The sequence below is a fragment of the Furipterus horrens genome, unplaced genomic scaffold (assembly GCF_987537825.1).
Source record: "Furipterus horrens unplaced genomic scaffold, mFurHor1.1.pri manual_scaffold_6, whole genome shotgun sequence".
NCBI lineage: Eukaryota > Metazoa > Chordata > Mammalia > Chiroptera > Furipteridae > Furipterus > Furipterus horrens.
The window spans coordinates 48,302,797-48,314,772 of NW_028327176.1; the positions used below are offsets into that span (position 1 = coordinate 48,302,797).

At 41.3% G+C, this 11,976-nt stretch overlaps 1 pseudogene; it reads left to right on the forward strand.

The window, feature by feature from the left end:
* The first annotated feature begins 8,978 nt into the window (after positions 1–8,978).
* LOC150006095 (transgelin pseudogene) lies at positions 8,979–9,651 on the forward strand (annotated as a pseudogene).
* The last annotated feature ends 2,325 nt before the right edge of the window (positions 9,652–11,976 follow it).

Sequence of the window (11,976 nt, forward strand, 5' to 3'; positions counted from 1 at the left end):
GCTTCCCGTACCCACAGTTCCTTTTCTACTCTCGTTGCCTATTTAGTTTGCCTTTGTTTCATCTCCCCAGCTTCTGTTTTTTTAAACCAGTCCCTTTAACATCTCATATAACAGTGGTTTGGATCTAATGAACTCTTTCAGTTTTATTTTGTCCTGGAAACACTTTCTCTGTCCTTCTATTCTGAATGACAATTTCGCTGGATAGAGTATTCGTGGTTGTAGGTTTTGGATTTTCATTACTTTGAATATTTCTTGCCAGTCTCTTCTTGCCTGTAGGGTTTCCCTTGAGAAGTCAGCTGATAGTCTAATTGGGACCCCTTTGTACATAATTCTTTTCTTCTCTCTTGCTGCTTTTAAGATTCTCTCTTTATCTTTAATTTTTGACATTTTGATTATAATGTGTCTTGGAGTGGTTCTCCCTGGGTCCAGTCTCTTGGGAACTCTCCTTGCTTCCTGGACCTGCAAGTCTATTCCCTTCCCCAAGTCTGGGAAGTTCTCCTTTATTATATTTTCACTCAATTTTTCAAGTTCTAGTTCATCTTCCTCATTCTCTGGCAAACCAATGATTCTTATGTTGGGCCTTTTATAGCTGTCCCAGAGGTTTCTGATCCTCTCATTGTTGCTTCCTATTTCCTCTCGCTGCATTGGTTGACTGCTTGTTCCTTCTCCATATTCCAGTTTGTTGAAATGAACTCTGGATTTTTTTTTTCTCACCATCTATCTCGTATGCGGTTTTGTTCCTTTCGTTATGAAAGTTTTTCGCTTCTTTCTTATCTTTTTCCTGCTCTTTTGTGAATTCTGTAAGCCACCTGATAACAATGGCCCAGAACTGAGCCTCTGACAGGTTTCTTATCTGTTCATCTGTCAGGTTCTCTATCTGCTGCCTGGTGAGTTGTGTCACCAGGATTTCTATAGTTGTCTGCCTCATTTTGACAGATGCGTTTTGTTTTCTTGGGCCGGCTGTCCGGGGCAGTGCCTGTGTACGCATCACAAATCAGCGACCGGCGCCTGCCTGTCTGCAACCTATTTTGCAGCCCTGTGGTGCTTTCTTTGGGGGCGGGGGTCCAAGATGGATTCACACAGTTATTCAGCTAGGAGACCGGGATCCGTCCTCCCGCCCCCCTGGGCCTCACTGTTCAAGGCGATGTAGCGGCCACTCTCCCCAGCGCCGGAGTCGCGCACCGCCAGGGGCTTGACCGCAGCCGGGATTCCTCGCCGCCCCGCCGCTGTCCAGGTGCGACCGCAAACAGCACTGCCCTCTTTAACTCTTACCTGCCCAAATGGCACCGCTGGTTTATAACTTCATATGTTGGACTTCCGTGTAGTTTTATTTTCTGGAGTTTCTAGTTATCCTTTGTTTTGAAGTAGTTGTATTCCTCTCTAGTTGTAGAGGGAGACCTAGCGTGTCCGTCTAAGCCTCCATCTTGGCCGGAAGTCGTCAAAACCATTTTTCTTTATGTACACATCTCATAGTCTCTTCTTTTTCATATAAGAATATGTTATTGGCCCTGTTGTGCTTTTTTGCAGTTTTGTTCCCTTTGGTTCATTACCTTTTTAATTTTATTTCAAACCTCATATTATACTTTTCTGTTCTGTTACTCCATTTTGCCATTGCCTTCCCTGTTTTACTTATGTTTTAAATGTTATTTTCTCCTTTTTTTCACCTTGTTTCTATTCCCTACTCTTATTATTTCTCCTCCCTTTTTCTACTCAAAATCACTTTTTTCTCCTTTAGTCATCTCATATTGCCATTTTCCTATCTTATAATATTTGTTCTCTCTCTCCATCTTTATTAATCTTTTCTCAATTATTGTTGATATTGCTGATGTGGTAGGGGTATTTTTGCTGGCATGGGTTTGGTTTTCTGGGTAGCATTACTTTGTTAACCAGCAGCTGTACAACAGTATACAAGACATAGCAGGGGTTGTGACTCCCAGTCAGCCATCTGGAGGGGAGAGCCCACCAAAGAATGAGCTATCAATAATCAAAGCCCAAGTACAATAAGAGACCCCACATAAACTGAATAAAGGGCAACCCTAGAGCATCTAGATCAGGAGATTAAAGACGCTGTGTCCCACAGAACTCCCACCACAGAAGTCTACCCCATGAAGATAGGCAGGCAAAACAGAGCAACCTGAGATTCAGAAACAAACAAAAAGAGTCACCTAAAATGGGGAGCCAAAGAAATAACCCCCAATAAAAAGGAAATTAGGAATCCCCAGAAAAGGAGATAAATGAAATTGAGACAAGCAATCAATCAAACATAAAATTCAAAATAATGGTTATAAGGATGCTTAAGAAACTCAGTGAAAATGACAAGGAACTTTATGGGAGCTACAAAAAACTTAGTGGGAACTACAGCAGCATGAAAAATAACATAGAAACTATGAATAAGAACCAGGAATAAATGAAGAATACGATATCCAAAATTAAAAATACACTAGAAGAAATTAAAAGCAGGCCAGATGAAACAGAGGACTGAATCAGCAAGCTGTAAGACAAGGTAGAAAGAAATACCCAGTCAGAGCAACAAAACAAAAAAAGACTTAAAAAGAATGAGGATAGTTTAACGGAGCTTCGTGACAACATGAAACGTAATGATATTTGCATCTTAGGAATTTCAGAAGGAGAAAGAAAAGAAGCAAGGGACAGAACACCTCTTTGAAAAAGTAATGACAGAAAACATTCCTAACTTGGTGAGGGAATAAGTCAAGCAAGTTCAGGAAGCACAGAGGGTCTCAATCAAGGTGAACCCAAAGAGGCCTACTCCAAGATACAACATCATTAAAATGCCAAAGGTGAAAAAAAGAGAGAAAACCCAAATAAATAAAGTCAGAAATGAAAGTGGAGAAGTTACAACCCATACCATAGAAACACAAAGGATTGTAGAAATTACTATGTACAACTAACTATATAGCAAAAATTTGACAACCTGGGTGAAATGGACAAATTTCTAGAGATATACAATCTTCCAAAACTGAATCAAGAAGCAGAAAGCCTGAATAGACTGATAACAACTAGCGAAACTGAAGCAGTAATCAAAAAACTTCTGAGAGTGCCAGCCAAAACGGAGGTGTAGAAAGAAATGCTGTGTCTCCCTCCACAACTAAGAAGAAATACGACTACCTCAAAACTAGAAACAACCAGAAGTTCCAGAAAGTCAAACTGCATGTAAGTCCAACAAACAAAGATATAAAGAAGAAATACTCATCCAAACAGGAAGAGGGGTGCGGAGCCGGGGCAGAGAAGGCATGGTGTGGTTGTGGCAGCAGTGGCAGGCCAGTGGAAAGCACAGTTACACATTTCTTAAAGTCAGGAGGGACACCTGGGGAGCGTTCCCAGATCCTCACCAGAGAGCGCAGCTCACAGTCCCAGCACTAGGTAAAATCAAGCCTCATTGCTTCTGACTGTGCAAACCAGTGGGGGCTGTGGTGAAGGCAGAAACTGCTGGTCTCTCAGCAGAGTCTGCTTGTTTAAAGGGCTCCCATAGTCCTAGAACATTCACAGACCCACCCACTCTGGGAACGATGGACAGGGCAACAGCTAGAGGGCCACCAGTTCTACAAGGAAGTGGGAGAAGTGCCTGGAAGAGGCGTTAAGTGCTGGGCAAGTAGCACTGTTCCCTCTCAGGCCCCTCCTCCACATACAGTGCCACAACGTTGTGAAACAGGTCGCCCTGTACTGATGAATCCCTAAGGCTCTGCCCCTTACAATGTAACAAGAGTGACAGCTCTACCTAAGACACAGAGGCAAACAAATACAGGAGCCTGTCAAGATGAGGAGACAGAAGTATGGCCCAAAAGGGGGAATGGATCAAGGTTCCAGTGGGAGAACTAAGTGACGAGGAGATAGCCAACCTAACAGATGAGGAGATAGACAACCTAACAGATGAAGAGCTCCAGACACTGGTGATAAAGATGCTCACAGGCTTGACAGATATGCTTGAGTATGGCAAACGCATAAGAGAAGAAGTGAAGGCTGTGTTAAGTGAAAGAAGGAAAATTCACACAAAACCAATGGTGAGACTTCCGGCCAAGATGGAGGCTTAGACGGACACGCTAGGTCTCCCTCAACAACTATAGAGGAATACAACTACTTCAAAACAAAGGATAACTAGAAATTCCAGAAAATAAAACTACACGGAAGCCCAACATATGAAGTTATAAACCAGCGGTGCCATTTGGGCAGGTAAGAGTTAAAGAAGGCAAAGCTGTTTGCGGAGCGGCGGGCGGGGCGGCGAAAAATCCAGGAGGCAATCAAGCCCCTGGCGTGCGCGACTCCAATCAAGCCCCTGGCCGACTCCAATCAAGCCCCTGGCGTGCGCGACTCCGGCGCTGGGGAGCAGCCACAGCATCGCCTTGAACAGTGAGGCCCAGGGGGGCGGGAGGACGGATCCCGGTCTCCTAGCTGAATAACTGTGTGAATCCATCTTGGACCCCCGCCCCCAAAGAAAGCACCACAGGGCTGCAAAATAGGTTGCAGACAGGCAGGCGCCGGTCGCTGATTTGTGATGCGTACACAGGCACTGCCCCGGACAGCCGGCCCAAGAAAACAAAACGCATCTGTCAAAATGAGGCAGACAACTATAGAAATCCCGGTGACACAACTCACCAGGCAGCAGATAGAGAACCTGACAGATGAACAGATAAGAAACCTGTCAGAGGCTCAGTTCTGGGCCATTGTTATCAGGTGGCTTACAGAATTCACAAAAGAGCAGGAAAAAGATAAGAAAGAAGCGAAAAACTTTCATAACGAAAGGAACAAAACCGCATACGAGATAGATGGTGAGAAAAAAAAAATCCAGAGTTCATTTCAACAAACTGGAATATGGAGAAGGAACAAGCAGTCAACCAATGCAGCGAGAGGAAATAGGAAGCAACAATGAGAGGATCAGAAACCTCTGGGACAGCTATAAAAGGCCCAACATAAGAATCATTGGTTTGCCAGAGAATGAGGAAGATGAACTAGAACTTGAAAAATTGAGTGAAAATATAATAAAGGAGAACTTCCCAGACTTGGGGAAGGGAATAGACTTGCAGGTCCAGGAAGCAAGGAGAGTTCCCAAGAGACTGGACCCAGGGAGAACCACTCCAAGACACATTATAATCAAAATGTCAAAAATTAAAGATAAAGAGAGAATCTTAAAAGCAGCAAGAGAGAAGAAAAGAATTATGTACAAAGGGGTCCCAATTAGACTATCAGCTGACTTCTCAAGGGAAACCCTACAGGCAAGAAGAGACTGGCAAGAAATATTCAAAGTAATGAAAATCCAAAACCTACAACCACGAATACTCTATCCAGCGAAATTGTCATTCAGAATAGAAGGACAGAGAAAGTGTTTCCAGGACAAAATAAAACTGAAAGAGTTCATTAGATCCAAACCACTGTTATATGAGATGTTAAAGGGACTGGTTTAAAAAAACAGAAGCTGGGGAGATGAAACAAAGGCAAACTAAATAGGCAACGAGAGTAGAAAAGGAACTGTGGGTACGGGAAGCATATTGGGGGGAGGTCAACAGGGAGGGGGAATGGGGAAAGGGAGGGAGATGATATAGGAATTGGGGATCAAGGTAGGAGGGAATGGAATAGACGGAGAGAGATTGGGAGGAACTGTATGCACAACTAATGGACATAATCTAAAAGGGGGGGACAACTGGAAGGAGGGGGGCCACCGGGTGGAGGGGAGCAGAGGGAAGGGAAATTGGCACAAATGTAATATTTTAATCAATAAAACACATTAAATCTGAAAAAAAAAAAAAAAACCAATGGTGAAGGAAAGAAAACCAGTTTCAAATCGATGATTTGGAACATAAGAAACTAAAAAAACAGTCAACGAGTACAAAATGAGGAAACATGAATTGAAAAAAAAATGAGAGGCTTGGGAACCTCTGGGACAACTTTAAACATGCCAACATCTGATTCATGGGCGTGCCCAAAGGAGAAGAGGAAGAGCAAGAAATGAAAACTTATGTGAAAAAATAATGGAGGAAAACTTCCAAATTTTGTGAAGGAAATAGACATGCAAGTCCAGGAAGCATGGAGAGTCCTGGGCAAACTGGACCCAGAGGGGACCACACCAAGACACATCATCATTAAAATGCCAAAGGTGAAAGATAAAGAAAGACTCCTAAAAGCAGCAAGAGAGAAGCAGAGAGTTGCTTACAAAGGGGTGCCTCTAAGACTATCAGCTGATTTCTCAAAAGAAACTTTACAGGCAAGAACGGACTGGCAAGCAGTATTCAATGTGATAAAAAAACAAGGACCTACGATCGAGATTACTCTATCCAGCAAAGCTATCATTTAGAATGGAAGGGCAGATTAAGTGCTTCCCAGACAAGGTAAAGCTAAAAGAGTTCATCATCACCAAGCCATTATTATATAAAATGTCAAAGGGACTTACTTAAGAAAAAGGAGATCAAAACTATGAACACTAAAATGATAACAAACTCACAACTATCAACAATTGAATCTAAAAAATAAAAACAAAACCCAACTAAGCAAACCACAATAGGAACAGAATCATAGGTATGGGGATCATTTGGAGGGTTATCAGCTGGGAGGTGAGAGGGGGAGAAATGGGGAAATAGTGCAAGGATTAAGAAGCATAATCGGTTGGTACAAAATAGACAGGGGGAAGTTAAGAATAATACAGGAAAGGGTGAAGCCAAAGAACTTATATACACGACGCATGGACATGAACTAAGGGGGGTGAGATTGCTGGAGGGAGGGAATGGGTATACTGGGCAGAGGGGAGCAAAGGGGGAAAAACTGGAACTACTGTAACAGCATAATCAATAAAATATACTTTAAATTTTTTTCAGTAAAGAAGGAAATGGTAAATATTTAAAAAGAAAGAAAAAAATCCCAGTAAAGTAAAGCCCTGGAGAGGATGGCTTCACAGGTGAATTTTACCAAACATTTAATTAAGAACTAACTCTTATTCTTCTTAAACTATTCCAAAAACATTCAAGAAGAGGAAAGACTCCCAAACTCTTTTGATGAGGCTAGTATCATCCTAATTCCAAAACCAGGTAAAGGAACAATAAAGAAAGAAAACTACAGGCCAATATCTTTGATGAACATAGATGTTAAAATCCTTAACAAAATGCTGGTGATCTGGATTCAGAAATATATTAAAAAGATCATACACCACAATCAAGTGGGATTCATCCCAAGGATGCAAGGATGGTGCAATATTCACAAATCAATAAATGTAATACACCACATAAACAAAATGAAGGACAAAAATCACATGATCATATCAATAGATGCTGAAAAGGGATTTGATAAAATCCAGCACTCATTTATTACTAAAACACTCAGCAAAGAAGAAATAGAGGGAGCATACCTCAACATAATAAAAGCCATATACAAGAAACCTACAGCCGAAATTATACTCAACAGGCAAAAACTAAAAGCTTTTCACTTAAGATCAGGAACAAGGTAAGAGTGTCTGCTTTCACCATGCTTATTCAACATAGTATTGCAAGTTCTAACCACAGCAATCAGACAAGAGAAAGAAATAAAAGGCATCCAAATAGGAAAGAAGGAAGTAAAAGTGTGATTATTCACAAAGGACATGATAGTGTACATAGAAAACCCTATGGTCTCCACCAAAAAGCTATTTGACCTAATAAATGAATTTAGCAAAATAGTGGAATATAAAGTTAATATTCAGTAATCAAAGGCATTTTTGTAAACCAACAATGAAATATCAGAAAAAGAAACTAGGGGGAAATCCAATTTACTATAATAATGAGAAAAATAAAGTACTTAGGAATTAATTTAACCAAGGAGGTAAAAGAACTGTACTCAGAAAACTATAGAACACTCAAGAAAGAAATTAAGGAATATATAAATAAATGGAATATACTGTGTTCATGGATTGGAAGAATTAATATCATTAAAATGTTCATACCACCTAAAGTAATCTATAGATTCAACTCAATTCCTGTTAAAATACCAATGACATATTTCACAGATTTAGAACAAATATTTCAAAAATTTATATGGAACTAAAAATGACCTCAAATAGCCTCAGCCATCTTGAAAAGGAAGAACAAAGTAGAAGGGATCACCATACCAGATATCAAACTATACTACAATGCCACTGTAATCAAAACAGTCTGGTATTGGCATAAGAACAGACACATAGATTAGTGGACCAGAACAGAGAACCTAGAAATAAACCCAAGCCTCCATGTTTAATTAATATTTGGCAGAGGGGGCATGAGCATACAGTGGAGTAAAAATAACCTCTTCAATAAATGGTGATGGGAGAACTGGACTGGTAGATGCAAAAAAAATGGAACTAGACCACCAACTTACACCATATACCAGAATATACTCAAAATGGATCAAAGTCTTATATATAAGTTGTGACAGCAAAAAAGTCCCAGAGGGAAACATAGGCAGGAAATCTTCAGATATCCCATGTAGTAATATTTTTGCCAATATATCTCCTAGGGCAAGGAAGATAAAGGAAAAAAATTAACAAATGGGACTACATCAAACTAAAAAGCTTCTGCATGGCTAAAGAAAACATCATCAAAATGAAAAGGGATCCAACCATATGGGAAAACATTTTTGCCAATGATAACCTCAGACAAGGGTTTGATCTCCAAAATATATAAAAGTACTCATACAATTCAACATCAGGAAGACAGACAATCCAATTAAAAAATGGGCAAAAGACCTGAACAGACACTTCTCCAAGGAAGACATACAGAGGGCCCATAGACATCTGAAAGGATGCTCAAGATCACTAGCCATCAGAGAGATGCAAATTAAAACCACAATGAGGTATCACTTCACGCCTATCAGAATGGCCATTAATATATCAACAGAGAGGAAGTATGATGAGGATGTAGAGAAAAGTGAACCCTAGTGCACTGTTGGTGGGAATGCCGACGAATGCAGCCACTATAGAAAACTGTATGGAATTTCCTTAAAAAAAAAAAAAACCTCTGTTCAAGTCCAGACAGCACTGACTCCTTCCTGTGAGCTCTGAGGAGTCCCTCTCTCCCCAAACATGGCCAACAAGGGACCTTCCTATGGCATGAGCCATGAAGTGCAATCCAAAATTGAGAAGAAGTATGATGAGGAGCTGGAGGAACGGCTGGTGGAATGGACATAGTACAGTGCGGCCCTGATGTGAGTCGCCCAGACCGTGGGCGCCTGGGCTTCCAGGTCTGGCTGAAGAATGGTGTGATTCTGAGCAAGCTGGTGAACAGCCTGTATCCTGATGGCTCCAAGCCAGTGAAGGTGCCCGAGAACCCACCCTCCATGGTCTTTAAGCAGATGGAGCAGGTGGCTCAGTTCCTGAAGGCAGCTGAGGACTATGGGGTCACCAAGACTGACATGTTCCAGACTGTTGACTTCTTTGAAGGCAAAGACATGGCTGCAGTTCAGAGGACCCTGATGGCCCTGAGTAGCTTGGCAGTGACCAAGAATGATGGGCGCTACCGTGGAGATCCCAGCTGGTTTATGAAGAAAGCCCAGGAGCATAAGAGGGAATTCACAGGGAGCCAGCTGCAGGAGGGAAAGCACGTCATTGGCCTACAAATGGGCAGCAACAGAGGAGCCTCCCAGGCTGGCATGACTGGCTACGGAAGACCTCAGCAGATCATCAGTTAGAGGACAAGGGCCAGCCCCCAGCCCTGCCCTTCCCCAGCTCATTGGCTACAGCCATTCCGCCTATAGCCCACCTCATCCACAACTGCGTAGTCCTTCAGCCCCAGCCAAGCTTCCATGTTCCGAGGCTCCATCACTGACCAAAGGGGACTGCACTTGGGTAACTCCCCCCCACCCCTCAGCCCAACTTCTGACCCCACACACTGCTCCCTGGGCCTCCTCCTAGCTCCCCCGCCATTTCTACTGTCTCTCCCCATCCTGGGCTGAGCAGGGTATGGGGGTGGTTGGCCTGGGGGTGGCCTGGGTGTGGGTCCAAGTCCACTGTCATCATTGGCAGCACATGCCCATTGAAGGAGACCCAGCCCAACCTCCCCATTTTTTGCTGGAATATTTTGGGGGTTGAAATTCAAAAAGCAAAAAATATATACATGAATCTTTAAAAAAAAAAAAAAAACCTAAAAATGGAACTGACTTTTGATCCAGTAATTCCGCTGCTGTGAACATACCCGAAGAATCCAAAATCACCAATTCAGAAGAACCTATTCACCCCTATATTCATAGCAGCACTATTTACAATAGCTGAGTTCTGGAAACAGTCTAAGTGCCCATCAGTAAATGAGTAGATCAAAAAACTATGATACATTTACACAAGGGAATACTATGCACCAGAAAGAAAGAAATTCTATGTTTTGATATAGTATGAGTGGAACTGGAGAGTATTATGCTAAGTGAAATAAGCCAATCGGTGAAAGACAAATGCAATATGCTCTCACCTATGAGAGGAATTTAATGAACAAAAGAAACAAATGAACTAAATAGAACTATAGGCATGGATATATGGAACAAACTGAAAGTGACCAGAAGGGAGGGAGGCAGGGGTAATGGTAGAAAGAAGGGAAAGGGACTAGTCAAGGAACGTGTGTGAATGACTCACATACATGGACAACAGTGTGGGAATTCACTATGAGAATGGGGTGTGGGATGGGTGGAGGAGGGCAAAGAGGGAAAAATTGGGACAACTGTAATAGAATAGCAATAAAAAGTGATTAAAAGAAGAAATACCTCTTACTAAACTATTTTCATACTGTTCCCAGCAATCTATCCTTAAGCAGGGAAACCTGTGTGGAAGGAAGAAGTTATGTAACTTCTTCAAAACTGAAAGAGAGTCAGGGAAAATGGGAAAATACTCAAAGAATACTTTGTAAATAAATACAACAATTCATCCTAACAGCCTCTCTAACTTTACTCAAAGCATAACTGATGCCCAGAAGCCAAAATTTTTCTCAGTCAGCATTAGCATTCAAACACATCATCATCTAGGGGATTATTTTTCCCATGTTTATTGAAACTATCCTTGGTATCCAGCACACAGTAAGTGTCCAATAACTAATTTTTGAATAAATAGGAAATCACCTCATAGAACATTTATCATAGACAGAGGATCCTTTTTAATAATTATCAAGTTTTGCATGTGCTCAAGTTATAAAAAATCTAGTTTGGGTCAGCAAGTTCAGTAAGCCAGACTCATAAAACAAGTTTGAGGAGAACCTTTGCATTGACCTTTTCTTCACATTTAAAATGTCTCTGAGTTTGACAGTAGTTATTAAGAGAGTTGGAAAAGGTCATGCCTCTTGCCCAAGTAGCTCAACTTCCACTTATTTACCTCAAGAAAGTAATAAGAGGTGTAAATAAAGTTTTATGTGTGGAGATGTTCACCACAGCACTATTTAGAATGTCCATGGATACACATGTCCAGTCACATGGTCAAGTTTAAATTAGCCTGAGATCAGGGTGGAGCTATGCAAAAGCACGTCAGTGACCATTACATGTGATGTTTTTAAAAGGTTTTTTAATGGCATAGAAGACATTTTACGATATAATGATAACTGAAAAAAGTAGCTTACAACACAATTGATATAATATGATCCCTTTCTATCTATAACAGAAAAAGAAAGAGCTCTAGGAAGAGAGACACACATAAAGAGTAAATCAGAAGTTAATACTCCATAATTGGTGAATAAGGGTTACCCTTTAGTTATGAGGTTATAAATGATTTTTTTAATCCTTAAATGAGGATATGTTTGTTGATTTTTAGAGAGAGGGGAAGGGAGGGAGAGAGAGAAAAAGAGAGATACAGAAACACTGATGTGAGAGAAACATTGATCGTTTGCCTCTCATACATTCCTCAACCAGGGATCAAACCCACAACCTAAGTGTGGACTCTGACCAGGGATAGAACCCACAACATTTTGGTGACTTCCTGAATCATCCAGCTAGAGTTAGGTGATTTTTTTTCTTTCATCTTTTCTTGTATTTCCCAGTTATTATACATTTCTAAATTGT